Source organism: Anguilla anguilla, chromosome 11, assembly GCF_013347855.1.
Source record: "Anguilla anguilla isolate fAngAng1 chromosome 11, fAngAng1.pri, whole genome shotgun sequence".
Lineage (NCBI taxonomy): Eukaryota > Metazoa > Chordata > Actinopteri > Anguilliformes > Anguillidae > Anguilla > Anguilla anguilla.
Genome location: NC_049211.1, coordinates 29,936,328 through 29,953,306, shown reverse-complemented (window position 1 = coordinate 29,953,306; position 16,979 = coordinate 29,936,328). Strand labels below are relative to the sequence as shown.

General features: G+C 45.0%; 1 protein-coding gene and 1 long non-coding RNA gene across 2 annotated transcripts in view; both read right to left on the bottom strand.

Annotated features, from left to right (window-relative positions):
• The window catches only part of syt6a (synaptotagmin VIa), a 59,444-nt gene that overhangs the window by 22,355 nt on the left and 20,110 nt on the right, over positions 1-16,979 (bottom strand). The gene's annotated exons all lie outside the window — the stretch shown is intronic.
• Positions 1,529-14,116, bottom strand: LOC118207842. Its single transcript, XR_004761467.1, has 2 exons — positions 6,651-14,116; positions 1,529-6,618 (listed from the first exon to the last, which is right to left on the bottom strand). It is a non-coding gene; the product is annotated as an uncharacterized LOC118207842 (long non-coding RNA).

Genomic DNA, 16,979 nt, shown 5'->3' with positions numbered 1-16,979 from the left:
AAGATTCCCGGGACGTGTTATTCATGCATAATTCATGCATAGCTAATATCGTGAACTAAGAGTCATTTTGTGAAATTTGTGCCCCAGTCATACTCCCATTGGCATCTTCAGATGCTATAAAAACTAATTTAGTCTCCAAACCTGATAAGTACTGACCTTAGATCAGAACTAGAACGAGCTAGCAGCCGCATTAAATCAATGCAGAAGTTATTTAATGAAGAGGATTCATGGGTAATTAAGTCGACTCTGTGCTTATCAGCTATTAGCACTATTTTTACTCATTCCATTAAGATAGATCACCTTTCTGTAAGCCCTGTATTTTGTATTATAAATTATGAAGAAAGCTTGTCTACCCAAAGCTTCCATTTGAGAGCCAATGGTTTGAGGAGGTATATGTACAATAACTTCAGATTAATTATTTTTTTTATGATTTTGACCTTAGAAGCCAGTACAAAAAAAGCTCTTCAATTCGAAGTTCCCTTGGATGTTCTCACCACATGCTCCAAACCTCATTTTCTGCTTGCAGGATTTCTTGTTTTGATAGTGTCCGCACGCACGCACGCACGCACACACACACACACACACACACACACAGAAACTTACAGATTTACAGGTTATATTATGGTGGCACTCACTGTATTGGAATATTGTATAAAATGCAATTACAGTTACCTCCGATGAATTTAAAATTGGTGTATAATCTATTTTCAAAAGGATCAAGCCTCTGCAGAAATTCACAGCAACTTCTAGTACAGTCATCAGAGGCAGTTATATCTTTTAACACTAGAGAAACTAAACTGCTGACGGCCTTGTTTTTTATGATTATTATGAATGCATTATCAACCCAAATGAAACCAGTGCCAGGGAGAAAAACCGCAAACACAGACAAGCACGTGTACGTTCATTCGAACTGGAAATGGTGTAGCCGTCCTTGGCTCTGTCCTGCATGGGGAACAATTTCTGCAGATTTATTTTGGTGTTATTGAGCTGTTAATCGTTATCTGACCATAATTAGTCGATGCCATTGCTGTAGCAGACCGGAGCATTGTTTAGGTCGATTTGATTGTAACACATTCTTCTCCACAGTCTCCAGTATCTGTAATAATTTATCTACTCATTTCCTGAGAGGGTTCTTTTTCTGTCCCTACTTCACAATTCAAACCCCATACAGTTCTCTGAAAATATCCACTGCTGTATGGAAGACTTTCATTTGTCTTTCACAATTCAGCTGGTCGGTAACCCCAGCCCCCATATTTTCAATTAAATATACACATAAGAACACTACAAGTTGAAGTGTCCTAGTGAACACTACAGAATACTATGGTGTGCACCGTACCCATCATCCTAGGCTGCATTGCAGTTAAAATGGTGCTTTGCCCTCTGACTAATGCCATATGGTGCTGCAACCTGTTTATCTGAAAAGGGAAAGTGATCTTTTTTCCCCCCACAGCATTCACATAAACATGCCTGGTCCTTGTGTGGATAATATTTCAGATGCTCAGCATTTCCTGTGGGCGATGCATTCTTATTATATGAATATGGTTTGGTCCCTGCGCTGTTTTTTTTTTTTAGGTCTGCGGTAGACCTGGAGATGCTCAGCACAAAGCCTGATTGTTTTCAGGGCGGAATGTGAGGTACATCAATATCCCAGCTGGCACGCAATGTTTTTGCAACATTGCAAATAGTGAGTTTGTGTAACGGTGTTGGCTCAAAAACCAGTGAGGCATGGTGCCCACTTTTCACACTTTGAAAACATTTCTGTGGAAAAGGCCTGTCACAGGGGTCCTATGCTCAAGCATGGCCTATGGCAAAACCTCTGTTTGAATATTTGGGGGGGTGGGGGGTTAAATGCATAAACCCTAAGAACTACAACCATCTCTGGGGTTCCGCAGGCATGACTACACAGAAGAAAAATTTTAAAAGAACAGCTGTGAAATGATCAGCTTTGGTGAATTCTAAATATTTCAGATTACTGATCAATCAATCAGGCTGGGTGTTTGTCACAAAAAAAATTGAATGAAGTTGTGGAGCAGTCACAGCTAAGTTGTTGAAAATCATGAAAAACTGGAAAAAAGCTGAAGAAATCATTTCTTACATTAATGAATAGATCTCATGTGCAGCAGTGGGAAATGATTTAAATAACATGCTACTAGCAACAGTAACAAATGCCTCAAAAAATCAATGGGCACTTGCCGACAATTAGAAACAGCTTACGATTGAAATACATTAATAGATGGGTGCCGGGGTTCGCTTTTATTTCTTAAAAGTTTGTTTTGGTACAGCAAGTCGTACATTGTGAGGTTTGAATCTTTGATGGAGCTTTTGTCCCTGATGTAACGCTCAGCCTCACTGGTCAGTAGCCTATATCCCAATTGCATCATGAAATCCCCATCGAGTATTGTATGAAATTATTTTTCTCATCATAGCACTATATTTATTGGGGGAGTTATTTGGCATGTTTGTACAGAAATACTGGGGGGTTATAACCCCTCCCATTTCCCTCGTAAGTTACACCCTTGCCTATTCTAATGCTTGATCTATTTCGGGCCTTCAAAACTTGCTGTTCAGTCCATATCGGTTCCCTGGGCTTTTGGTTTAGCTGACAAATTGTTTTTTAAAATTTTATTTTTTTTTCTCTGCCAGGGATTCTGTGTCCAAAACTTTCAGTTTGGACACTCACCCAAAATCAACTGAGAATGAGGTGTCTGCTGAGTAGGATTATCCCAAAAGGAGATGGGATTTCTGGGCATGGGGATTTGTCTCGCATGGGGTTATTTTGGGTTGTTCACAGCTAAAGCTTCTCCCCATAATACTAATTTACTGACAATGCAAAGCCTCTGATTGGAACTGCTAGAACCAGCTGCCCCAGTTGCTAATTTGAACACTTTGCATGAACCACTCAACCACCAGATTCCCGGATGAATGAGATACTTAAGTTGAAATTTTTTTGTTTGTTTTATCCATGGTAAGACTAATGAGAAATATGCTACCAACACATTCAGCCTCCCCTGAGCACACACACACACACACACCGGTTCTATCATGATGACATATGGCATTTTTCTTGAAGATGTGTTAAATTGCAATTAGGAGAAATCCCATTAATTATAGCTTTGATAAAAAAAACTTTATCAGGTCTTTGACAGGGTCCTTTAATAAATATGTCAAAGCGTCTTGAGATAGCACAATCCATTTTGGATGAGAAATACATTTCCAATGAAAAAATCCCTCAAAAAGCTGTCTGTGGAAGTTGAAGTTTCTGAAAGAAAGAGCTGATATAATGTCTTTCATTCATAATGTTGTTCATTTGATAATTAATAACCAAGAATATATATATAATATTCTTAGACAATATATGTGCTATCAGTTCTTGAAAATCACAATACAAAAAGATAACTTCTATAATCATACTTTTTATTTAATTAGCTGCATGCATGACTGCATCGTTAGTAGTAATTACAGTGCATTTTCTATCATGTTGTCACAGTGAAATTCAAAGGGAGGCACTCTCTGGTGCTTGGAGTCTGCCTTGGAATTTCTATTTCCCAGCAGACCCCTAAGATGTAGCTGCAGACACCGATGTAGGGGACCAGCGGAGCTGTGGGGGAGGGCCGATGTAGGGGACCAGCGGAGCTGTGGGGGAGGCGATGTAGCGGACCAGCGGAGCTGTGGAGGAGGCGTGCTCCCCCAGACAAGCATGCATAATGAGCCGTGACCGCACGCGGCTGCGTTCCTTCCTGGGGGCTTCTCCGCGTTCACAGCGTGAGCGAGTGCGGTCCCGCTCTAGGGTTAGCGCTCAATTAACGACCGCTCTCCGGAGACGACCCGAGCCAGGGATCAATAGGCGGGAATTCTTATTCACCTTTCTCATGGTGGGAAGCGGTGGAAACAGGGATCGATTCCAGCAATGTAGAGCCCTTGTTCACTTCGTGTGGGAAAAAATCCCATCCCGGTGGAAATAAGGAATGCGCGCCGAAACAGACAGAGGGGGTGAAAGTCTGTTGCTCCCTCATGAACAGTCTCCAACATCCACAACTACAGCAGCCTTTGCATGACCGGCCTGACCTGCATTTGCAATTTCTGACACTCAATTTGAATTTACCATATGATGCAGAACCAATAATATTATACAGCATTCCAAACAATTGCGCATAAGCCAGCTCTTGCATGTATTTATATAGTTGTTTTCTGTTTTCTTTTATTGTGTACCGTGGTGGTGTACAATAGGCCTATGTGTCAGAATAATCACTTTCTCTCAAGATGTGAATAATCTTCCATTTGCATGATGCCACGTTTTTTAAACATAACATGCATGGAGAAGGTGCATTGCATGCATATGAGGCTGTATTTCATGCATGCAGAGGTGTATTGCATGTCTTAAGTTTCGATTCTTGTTGGAACCTCAAACTGGATGAGTGCACTTTGTGAAACTGAGACATTTTTCAATGCATTGTGCATGAATATAATTTCCAACAAAAGAGCCTGATGCCTTCTGTCAGAATCTGGTCTGACAACGAAAGACTTTAATCCGCAGGGAATCTCATCCACAGTGCATAAAGATAGAACAGAGACTGTGATATGGGCCTGAAATGGGCAGCAAGTAATCAAAAAACCCAATATGTCTTATCTGTAAGATGCAAGGAAAAAACAGGGAAAGATTGGAGAGATTAGCACTTGAAAAATGTAATTCTGTGACTGTGTGTTTTTCAGGGAACCAAGCGGTAAAATTATGACTGAACCACTCGGCTAACTGCGATCATAAGGGAACATGAATTCGTATTAACCTAAGAAGATGGATGATTCGGAGGCACCGCTAAGCGTGGCCAGGCAGGGCCTGCCGTCAAAGCGAATCTGTAGGGGAGCGCGGCGAGCACAATAAAAGGCAACATCGGCGCAAACACTCCCGCGATATGCAACCTGCGAGAGCTGCAATCTTTCAAAACCAGAGGTAATGCAATTTCACGGGCCAGCGACCCTCCACCGTGAACGCGAGCCTGACTGATTGGCCGGTTCCCCCTGCCTCTTAATACCAGATTACACGTACACGACAGAGATGTAAAGGTGCTCGAAAGCTCTTCCAGCTCATTGCGTTTAATGATCGGAGATGCCGCAAACCCGTGTGACCCGAGTAACTTCACCGTGTTTCTGAAAGTGACAGAGCAAGTTGGGACACGGCGTCTGTACATGAGAAACGGCTCCACCGTCATCCTCAACTTTAAAGAGAGCTCGCCACACTCTCAAGACCACAGGAATGTGTGGGTCTCCCAAACTGAAGATGCTCAGAATTTCTGAATGATTTTTTTTTCACTTGGGCTTAGGCTAGACCTTTTGAAAAATTTCATTGGACCAACAGATTTTATTAAGCCTTAGTGTGAAGCTGACTCAGGGAGCCGGCTGACACCCCTGGGCTATTTTTCTCCAAATGCCTTCAAATGTGACCTGGTTTCCATAGAAACCTGACCGTTAGACGAAATGGTCTAATGGTCTGTTGCCCATTATAAACCAAGCGGGGAAACCAAAGCTTTCCTCTGCCTTTGATTCTGCCGTCATGGGCGAAGTGGAGCAGTGGATGATGCTTCATGCAACTGTGGTGGGGACTGACACTGTCCAATGACGGCAGGTGTAGCCAGGTCGATTTCTATGTAGGCACAGCCTTGAAAATCCTCCAACCTAATACCACTTTGAGAAATTTAGCAAGCTAGTCTGACCACCGAACCTGTTGAACTCATCCTCGGCCAGTCCTCCTATATTCTCCTCTTGTCAGGTCATACAGTAGAGGTAGAGATGCTCAAATCTTGGCTGGACACAGTGATGGATACCATACTCTAGGGATTTGCAAATCTTGCCTCAGAAGCCAGTATTACTGCTGGTTTTTCATAATTCTTCTGTAATCAGGGACATCAGTCAACGAATCAGTTAACTATCAGGTAAAAGAGAAATCCAGCCGTGCTCATGACCTTGACAATTCGATCTGAGTATCCCCGCTCTGGCTTGGAGGCAAATGACAATCCTAGATGGGCTCACTAGCCCATTGAGGTTGATCCATGTTCCCATACTTTAGAGACACTCCTTGTCTTTACATTTTAGAGACAGGCCTGGAGATCTGCGACCATGATAAACATGGTGGACACTTACAGGGCTGTGAACCATAGCTCTATGCCACCACCTCTGCCCATCATAACGTAAGAGTCCTGCCCTGACACCCAGACCTCCCTCCTGAATTACACCATTGTGGTGCTCTGTCACATCCTTCTTGCTGTGGAGCCTGTCCTGGCTATTCCGTAACGCCTTGACACTTCCCCGGCCAACAGATCTTCCCCGGTGAGCGAAAGTCAGCGCAGCATTACTGGTGAAAAATCTGTCTGTCGTCTCCATCCTCACCACACGAGCATCCTGTGATTAACGGTCTTTCCCTTCGCCCGCAATCATTCCGAGCGGTAATTTACGATGCTCGGGGGTCAGGGGCGCAACAGAACAGACCGGCGCATTGATTGCACCCGGGCGTGAGGAGGGGACCCGTGCGAGTGATTGAGCGTTCGAGGCGGGGAGGGGGGGGGCAGATGTTGCTGTGCTTATGTGCCTTCAGCAGATGCTGCAGACATGCTTTCGCTTCGTGAGCTCTTGAAGGCTGACACTCGTTCCCTCCCGACCTCTTCCAGGAACTCCCGCGCTCCGGTGAAACCGCCATGCTCAGTCGAAGCCAGTTTTAGATTGCTGTATTTCATGCCTTCTTTCTCACAGTTCAATCTCAAATCCCCAAATCCCTGAAAATCTCCGTCCCACTGTCCCCACAAACCAACCAGACAGGGACGTTTTTGGCTTTCAAATCTCTGATGGGGGCACGCAAACTTGGGAGGGGCTGGGGTAGGTGAGCAGCGAATCAAACCCAAGAAATCAATACCAGCACGCTGTTCCGTTGGTCATAAGCCTGTCGTGTCTGCTGGTCACGGCCATTACTGGGCGTTTTGTTTGCATTGCGCAAATTGGCTGAACCCAGGCAGTCCGCCGTAGCGCAGCTGGGCTTCGGTGGTAAAGGCGAGAGCCAGAATTAAATGAATATCTAAGAACGGAGGTGCGCTACGTACGACAAGACACAAAGCCCGTTTTCGCCTGAGAGACGACGAAAATTGGAAAAAATAACTGAGAAGGGGCTGAAAGTGCTCAAACGTGAGTTTTCCGCTCCCCAGAGGAATTAGATGCTGTTGCACCTTGTTACGAACATGCTAATGAGCCGAAAAAGAATTAAGTCGCTAATAAATCCGCACGCAGGAAAACGTGACGGGTTTTTTGAGCTCTGTCCTTCGCATGCATGAATTGCTCTGAATACAAAGCGAAGAGCATGAGGTACAAAGGCGCCCAAGACTGAAACGAAGGCAACAAAATATCTATTTTCCCTTCCAGTTAAATGCTCTGTGCTGCCGAAGGAAAATATGATATTATAAAATGTAATAAAATATTAAGTGCAATACGAAATTATCAAACCTAGAGAGACGTTCTTAAATGCAGTTCAATGTTCTCTGAGGTTCAAGGAAGCAAATGTAATATGATGCTGTAAAAATGTAATAAGACGCAATCTAAAAAATATTTCAAAAATAACGTGACATTATATTTCATAGGTTTGATTGTGAACCTGACTCAGTGAGATCTTTCTCCTCGACATTACGGAAAGATTCCCGCAAACTGATATTATGATATTTTAGGTGTCGTGCACTCTCCATGTGTGACTATTCTGATTCATAACCGACTGCTGACTCCCTTCTTACACTTCCAGTGAGCCCATGCACCTGTTATTGTGTCATACTCAGAATCGGCTGTACCCAAACAGTGAGGTTAAAGGGTGTGTTAAAAAAACAAGACAAAGCCGTAAAGAGAGACAGAGGAAACCTTTCGCAAAGTTATGTTTGGAGGTGCAAGGCCAATTAGCATCTTCCGTTGTCCTCTGTTGAACTCTTGTTCACAAAATCAAAAATTGCTCTTTTTCTATGTTTTGCAGTTTTTTTTTTCCTGGTGACATTTCATTTTCAATCTTAGCAACAAGCACCTGGCATACCGTGGGGCTTCGGCTGCTAACAGCCCATTAACCTGCATGTTGACTAAGATCTCCAAGCTGTGACACACAGCTGCGAATTTTCCAACATTTCTGACACCTAGGTCATGCCTCGCCAGTCCTTACGCACTCTCGCGCCTAGGGTCTTAAAGTCACACCGTTTCGTTGCCTTCCTCTGAAATATTCAGTCAAACCGATGGACATGATTATTCATTCTGATCAGTGTCAGTGGTTCTGAGTGATAAGGACACAATAATCTCTTCAATCTCCAGGACTGATAGACTGAAATAAATTTCCCATAACCAGTTCTAGCCTATGACATTGGTTTTAAGTATATTTCGCAAAACTACCAGCCAAGTCTAAACTTTGAGCCTGTGAGGAAAGTGTGAATATTAGTGCTGTGTTTAATTCTAGCTTAGCTGGCTTAATTACCAATTACTGTAATATTGCAGGATTTTTTGTAAGAAAGAGTAATTTTACTGGTTTAATTATTGTAAAAGAAAAAAAAGAATAAAAAGGGGAAAAAATGAAGAAAACTGCCTTTTAAAATTAATTTCACCTGCAGGCATCCAACAGCAGTTACATTTTCCTAGTATAATTAATCAGAGTAAGATGTATGTTTCAACAAGCTTGCAGATTACCTGTCTGCAAGGGAAGATAGAGGTAGACAGAGACAGGTTGTTTCATTAGATGGAGAATGTGCAGACATAGCTGTTTATTGCAATGAGCGGCAGTTAAACACCTACCTTCTTAGTTAATTCTGCTTGTACCATACTCCCTACATCTTGCTTAAGTTTCCTGCTGATGTTGCATTTCTGAAGTTAAGAGGAACATCAGGGCAAAGTTTTTTTTTTTTTTTCCTGCTGTATGGACTGTGGGAAACATGTTTCCCATGCTTCAAAGATTATTGAGGCTACTGTCAGTCAAGTGACAGAAGACGCATCTCTGGACTGGTAACACATCACCCTGTTGACAGCCCAACAATGTATCTCACTCAAAACTATTTCCAAACCGCCACTTACTATGACTGGTAGTCACTGAAGGACCAGTTACCAATTCCTGTTTTAAACTTGTCTGCCTTTTCCATAAACCCTCAGTAAAATGTTCAGTATCAAATCAACTTTTACAGAGTACATATGGACGCTATTGAATTGATATGTACCCATTTAGAGTTGAATTAACACTGTACATTTTATTGTGTAGCATGATGAATGATTTGTGAATGATTTTGATCGAAGCATACCATGGCTGCTCACCCACTGCTCACCCTCAGTGTGACTGTCATGAGTAACTCTCACCTCGCCCCCACACCCCCCATATTAAACAATTTTAAAGGGATGTTCTGGGGTGCAGTCATTGAGGTGTGTGAGGTTGGACTCCCTCAGTGTGTGCTGTACTTTGAAAGCTGGTGCTACAGAAAGGTACAGATCCAATGAATTATCTAATTCAAGAAAGATATAGAGAATGAGAACATAAGCACGCATACTCATATTTCCATAATGAGTTATTCCACTTGGAACTCATTCTGTACCAAGGGTCTAAACTGAATCAGCATTTGTACTTGGCTTTGACTTTGAAATATGGTAAATGTAAGTGTTACTTTTTTACAGGCACAACTTTTCCATTCATTTTTGATGACCATTGTACTCGTCTGTATTTTTTATTTTTAAAAAGTCAATATTCGCTCTTAATTTTGAATAAATGAAACAGATAGCTGAGTCCAGGCCAAGTTGTCCAAGTGACTGAATTGCCTAAGAGCATATAAAAGACAGAAAGAAGGACACCTAGTGATGAGAAACAAGCCATTCAGTCCATCTCGAATCACCACTTACCTACAGACTATAGTATCCCGCACTGCATCAGACCATGCCAGGAACCAACATAGTTGCTTTTCTTTGAAATAAAGAATAAGTGAATGAATGGATGAATGAGTTACCCCATACACTTTCCTGTTTTTCCTCTTGCAGACAGCCCAAAACAGTTATAAATAAATGCCCTGACTGGCACTGGCTACAGCCTGGTGCTAATGGCCAGGATCCAATCTGGAGATAATGCCACTCTCTTACACAGTCAGGATGTCTTTCCTGTTCATCGTTTAGAAAGATCTGGAGAGAAGCCTGTAATCCAACTGTTGCAAGGCATGTACGCCCCAGTCAGTCAAGCTACACGGTGTTCGGTGTGCACCTCTTTTTCTAAAAATAAATTCCTTCTTGCCAATAATTTGCAGCTTTCGTTCCCTGTGGTCTCCATGGTACAACAGGTTAGGCGGTTGCTAGAGAAAGCTCCCCATAGAATGCTCTCCCTCTCCTTCCGTCCACTTTCACAAACGGTACTAAGCAGTAGGACAACTGTAATGCCCGTCCTTAAAAACAGCACAGAGATACAACACGGACAAGGTGAAACCAGCATGGAGGGGGTTTGGGTGGGAGTACGTAGACCTCGTGATCAGGTGGTTAAGTTTTATGCGTCTGGGCTACGGCCTTCCGTACTTTACCAGTCTACTGCTTTCAAATGTAATCCAATAAAACCATTCCTCCGTTATACAAGTAGATTAATCCCACTTTGCGTTTTATCATTAATTTTGTGGGCCCCGGATATTCATTACCAGTTGAAGAAAGCCAACGAGGCTGACTGTGGCGAGGCTCAGATATACCCACTCAGTTGTTTTCACTGCGCGGGTATGTAGATGTCTGCAAATAATGAATAATAACAGGCATCGGGGAAATGATAGCCACGCGCACCACAGCCTCTGCAGGTGGTTTCTCATTACTGCTTCAATTGAAATTGTGTGGGCGAGCCTGCTGGAAAAGGCAAGATATCATGATTCACCCATTGCCAAGTTATTACACGCCTTATTGTTTAGTACCTCCCGAATACTTATTTCCCAGCGAAAACCCACCCCCCACTCCCCACCCTCCTTACCAAGAAGCCCCATACCATGTGTGTCCCCTCAACATCTTTCCACCAGAATAGCACAAAGGGCAATTTCCTGATAGAGCATGCGCCTTCAGAAAGGCGTTAAAACGTCAGGCATTGTTTCTTCTTATCGCTTTCCAGGAGGGAAGCTAACCGAGCCGTCCTTCTCTCGCCTGTCTCCCTGTGATAAAGGATCTGATTAGCATTTTTGTTGTGGGACAGAGAGAGGAGCTGTGTGTTGCTGGGGGTAAGAGGCAGCGGGGGCCAGGCTGACAGGGGCGTAATGGAATTCCATTCATCTGGGGGGAGCGAGGATTCGGGCCACGGAGGGACCTGGGGTCCGAGAGACAGGCCTTCCTGTTCAATGGAAGTGTCACTCGCGTGGACACCGCCTCACGTTTCCCCTCACGCAGTCTTCCCAGATTAATCAGCGCTGTAGGCTTAAATGGATTACTTTAATATGTGCAGCTCTGAGTCTTTTCTCCTTTCTCATTGGGTCTTTAATCCAGGCTGCCTGCTCACGGTTCACCGCTGGCCGTGACCTTATTTAAAAACTTCCTTGTCTTGGAAAGCTTCCATATCAGAAATATGGCTTCATGTCTAGGGTTTCACTTTCGCGTTCCGGGAGAAATGCCCTCCCCCCCCCCCAAGAGACTGACAGAGGTGCTTACCTAGAGTCGGGACACTCAATATACTGCGCCCTAATTGCGCCCATTCGGTTGCACGTGTTCGATTTGACCACTGGTCTCAACGGCATATGGGGAAGAGCACCGGGCCATCACTCAAGGGAACGCTGCTGTGTCACACTTGACCTTGGCCTGACAAGGGGAGCTCGGATCTTGAGGAAAAAGCAAAAAATGATGACGCGTAAAGCCTGACGCACGGCCAACAGAGTTCCTAGCGTGCAGCAATTCCTTCCATAGCTCTCTCTCTCTCTTTCTCTCCCCCCTCTCTCTCTCTCTCTCTCTCTCTCTCTCCCCCCCTCTCTCTCTCACTCTCTCTCTCACTCCCCCCTCACTCTCTCTCTCCCTCCCTGCCAGGACCCTTCTGTCAACCCAAGCCCCAGAGAGCTACATTCCCACCGCTACCAAAAACCGTGGGACTGTTTGGCATCAAGAGAAACAGCCGACCGATTCTAATTCCCGCGGAGCACAGAGCAGTGACACGCGCCCTCCATCTCCCCAGCTGCACTGACAGGTGACGAGCATGCTGGGTAACTGCCCTGCCTCCTGCCTGTCCACAGCTTGCGGAAGGCGTCTTGCGAGGCCTTCGAAGACAAGGTCGTTTTTTTCCCTCCGCAGGAAAGGTGCTCACATTCCCAGGAGGCCTCTCAGTTCAAACAGACTTTATCAGCGTGAAAGGACCGGTGCTTCATACAGTCCCACAGAAGGCTGTGTCCACACCTCTGCTCATATGCCACATTGGAACAACCGCAGTTCCCCAAAGTGAGGCTTTACGGTCGTCACCCGCAAACTTTGTAGAGTTTGCATGGCCCCAATTCCACCAGCTCCAAGCGTTTTGTTTTTGCTTGTTTATGAGGGGTGGAACATTTACCCTGTCCCCCAGAGCATGGTGGGAAACAATCAAAACTACAGCCCTGTCAAAAATCGCACCACTGTTTTTTTTTTTGTTTTTTTTTACCACATCGAAACCAGATTGTCATACCGGAGGTGAAGGAAGGGGGGGAGCGGGAGGGGTTAGCGACGGACGGCGAGTCAATGCCCAGCGGTGACTTTTCACCGCCTGTTTTCACACCCCATCAGCCATCGCTAATGATGAGGAGGGTGGACAGACAGGGGGAGTTTTACAGCCCTCTCTCACCATCTGACATTTTAAAGGGAAGTCATAAAATCTGCTGCAGGAGAAAAGATTTGCCCCCCCACCCTGCTTTATTTACAGAGAGACTCCCCCCCCCCCACTTAGCTGTACAAATCAACCCCAATCATGTCACCCATCATTGCTGCGGTGCGTCAGGGCTAGCAGAGCGGAGGATCAGTGGAAAACTAATAAGATCTGATTGGATTTGGCCCACGATGGTGCCGTCTCTGCTGCTGCTGGTGCTGGTGCTGCGCTGCCTGGTGGGGAGGGGGGGATGGAGAGAGAGAAACACGGGGAGAGAGAGAGAGCAAGAGAGAGCAGGGAGAAAAAGCTACAGAGAGAGAGAAAGGGAGGGAGAGATAGAGCTAGGGAGTGAGAGAGGGGTAGAGAGGACAAGAAGCCCGCAGCTGCACCAGTGAAACGACTGAACGCTAACGCTAATGCTAGGGGAGCAGGAGCCTGCGTTCTTGGAAGCCCACTCTTCCCAAAGACCGTCAGTTCGGCGCGCCAACTTCATTAACAAAAAAAATGACAAACCGACAGGATGCAGGTGCCTTTTCCATTCCGTTTCCGATTTCGCCCTTCTGCGCGAAGCAGCCGCGTCCCTCTCCGCGCGGCACGTGCCGCGGATCCCTAAAGAGCGCTCACGCCGCTCACGCCTTCCCTGCGTGGCCAGGCGCTGAACCCGCGCTCTGTGGCATAAATCTAGCCGTAGCTCTTCATTTACGGCCCCATTATTCCCCATTACAAGCCTCTGGCATCAGCTCTGCAGCGGCCAATCTCCAATGCAACTCGAATGCAACCACAGTATATGCTGAGACACACACACACTGCACAAGATGAAGCCTTCTTGTAATTTTTAAGGACATTGCTACACACCATGCAGTCTCACCTTTGGGTTGGCAGGAGCCTCTCAAGTTACATAATTGACAAGTCAAACCGCGAATGGTACACAGAGCTAAACCAGCGGGGTTCGGTCTGCTCTTCTGCAAGCGGGGATGTAATTAATGCATGAAGACGCATGAGACAAAAGATTTAAGTCTGCAGTGACTCTGGCGAAAAAAAAAAAAAAGTATTGGAGTGGATAAACCATTATGGTTAAATATTAACACTGCTCCACGCTAATGGCTATGTCAATACAGATTCACAAAATGAGAATCATTGCAAAAGACACTTCTACAAAAATGCATTTATGCTCAAAACACTTTATGCTCAAAACACACATGTATGCTATTTTCCTGTAGTAAAAAGAAATGGTTGATGAAACAAAAAAAACCACGAAAAGATGCTACTGCTGAGGATCTGAGAACACCCCCCCACACCTTTGAAGTGTTAGATTCACCCCCCCCCCCCTCCCCCATCCAAAAAAAAAAAGTAATTATTTAACGCAAGGAACTTCAATCATCCAGGAAAATAAAAGCAGTGGCATAAACTGCTGCAGATAACTAAGGCGGGAGGTGCACTGAAGAATATTAATCCCAGGTGCCTGGCAAAGAGAATTAAAAAGTAACCCGAAATAAATAAAAAAAATAAAAGGCTAAACTGCATCCGACCCCGAGAGGCGAGATCACAGAGCTCCCCCGTGTCCCCCGGTCGCCGACCCGTTTGAGGGAGCGAGCGACCGGACAAAAGGCACGTTTGAAAGCAGCAGGTTGAAAAGGAACCCTTTGAAAAAGGGAGAGGAGGGATCGCTCTCTTTTTTTCTCTCCCCTCGCCGCTGATGTGATGCGCGGAAGCAGCGGTTAACTCACCGGCGACTGGCTCTCTCTCTCCGCGCTCCTCTCTCTCTCTTTTTTTCGTCTCAGCAGGCTCTCCCGCGATCCTCGCCCTCCCCTGCTTCCGGACGGACTGAGGCTTCTCGGAGCGGAGGACCCTGTTTCTATGGCGCTGTCAGGGAGCCCAGCCGCGCAGAACGCCGTGCTCTCCAGTCAGGACGGGGGGCAGTTACCAACGCCTTGTGAATAAACCCGGGATGATCTCCAATGGTGCAACAGCTCAGTAGCCTTCTCCAGCCCCCCCCCCTCCCCTCCCCAAACCTCCACCCTCACCCTCACCCCAACCAGCCCGTTCTGCCGTACGCATTGATCTTATCTAATTTTTGTTTCATGAGTGCAGGAAGGAGAGTGGTTTTGGGGAGGGGGGGTGCAACCAATAAATGCAATAAATATTATGTTGAAACAAGGGGGAGAGGGGACAGGAACAAAGAGAGGAACTGCATAAGTTGGGGAGTATGAATATTAATGACAAGCCCTCATGAATATCAAACTGCGGTCATGAATAGACGCCGATATTAGGTCCACTGCTCGGGCAAGTGTTGGTTGGCGGGGGGTTTTTGGCGGGGGGGGGGGGGGCGGGAATGAGATCAAGCGAACTTGCGCAAAAGGATGAAAGGGAGCCGAGCGCGGCGAAGCTACGCGCTCGCGCCCCGCCGCTTCGTTCCGCCAGATTGGCCGGGACGTCGACCGTGCGACGCGTACGCGCGCAGCCTGACCCCGCGAAGCGCGCATCGTCGACTCAACGCGCTCCGGAGGAAATTTCGCCCCGCTCGGCCGCTACAGCTGGGGCCACGTGCTCGCTGGCACATTGCGCCGGGCGGATACAGGCGACTTCTCACAAGATTACCATCAGCGTGTCATCATCCCTGTCAAAGCCGGATGTGCGCTGCACGGGGCCCGGGGCCCCCTCCTCGCTTATTTTCTAACAACAAACTGAGCAAACAAAAGCACGGTGCACAGCTGAAGGAAAGTGAAAGAGTATTGATTTTCATTAAGAAAAACACATAGCACTAGCAAGTGAATCCTCCATTTTATTCACTGCACACAACATGCCAAGTATGGTGAGATTTTGGCCAGCCAGGGCCACTTTCAAAAACGGATAGGCGGGTGTTAAGATACACTACCGGAATAAACTGCAATTTCTAGCATAGCGTCTGATATATTCTGAATGGGAACACAGTCCATGTCTAATGTTTGTAAGACTTGCCTGGGGTAACTGGTAACACCCCAGCAGGATTTTTCATTTGCATTCCATTGAAATAGTATTTTTCAATTATGTTTGTTTTTACATTAGCACTCGTTAGAAGGTTGCCTGTCTGATTACTCTGAAGAGCACAGTAATTTCACAACATGTAAAGCAGGGGTACTTTCAAATTTGACAATAATGTGATTAATCTTTTGTGAATAAAGTGACGTTCTTTTACCACTCTGCCAATGAATAATCATCAAATACACAATTCACAATTGTCATATAGTATGTGCTGACTAGATTGTTTCAGTTGAAGTACTCAGGCACAACGAGTACATTTGATTTTATGTATATTAAAACTAGGAAAAGTCTGACAATCAAAATCAGGTGATGTAATATTAATATTGTATAATGGATGTGGATTAATAGACAAAACATACAAATTAACATAAAATCAACGACAGCAAAATAGAAAATTCAATGTCCTCAATTGTTGTCTTGATACAATGTGAAGCCTGCATTATTTTTATGTGTTCTTCACTCACACTAAATATTGAGATGGAGGAATGAGCAAACTAGTCTAAGGCACCACTATCTGCACTCCTTGGAGAGAAGAGGCAATAAATAGAGCATATCAGTATCAGTGTTTTAAACTTCTCTACATTAACAGTGCTCACATTTTACACTGGCCAATGCAGGTAGGATTCCATACAACATAAAGATCCTGCATTGTAAAAGCACTGATTTACTCAGTTTTACTGCTGTAACATTTTTTTACTCTAAAACAAATTTAGTCAGTTTTAAAGCTTTGAAATCATGTTACATATACATTAAAATTGAGTAAATGTGACTGATAATTTGAGTTGGTCCTGATTAATTAAAGTGAGTGCGATAACAAAATAAAATTGAATATACTATAGAAAACCTGGGTACATCCAAATCAGTATCTTGCTTCTAAATAAGCCACATTCATTGCAATCTCTCTACAAAGTCTGTTTGCTTATGATAACACTACCAGTTTAGATGAACTGCACTGCTTTTTTCTTGCTTAGGTACTACACCTTCAAAAAGGCGTGCACTCTTTCTGCAGCAAGAGATGTGCCTTGATTAAGCACAATGCACAGGGCTCTTTCCCACACACAGCAAACTCTCACAAGGAGTGAATTCACCCTCAACTCAATAACTGTCTACTGCTAAGCACACTTTACTGCTTTAACACTTGAGCATTTTCAGC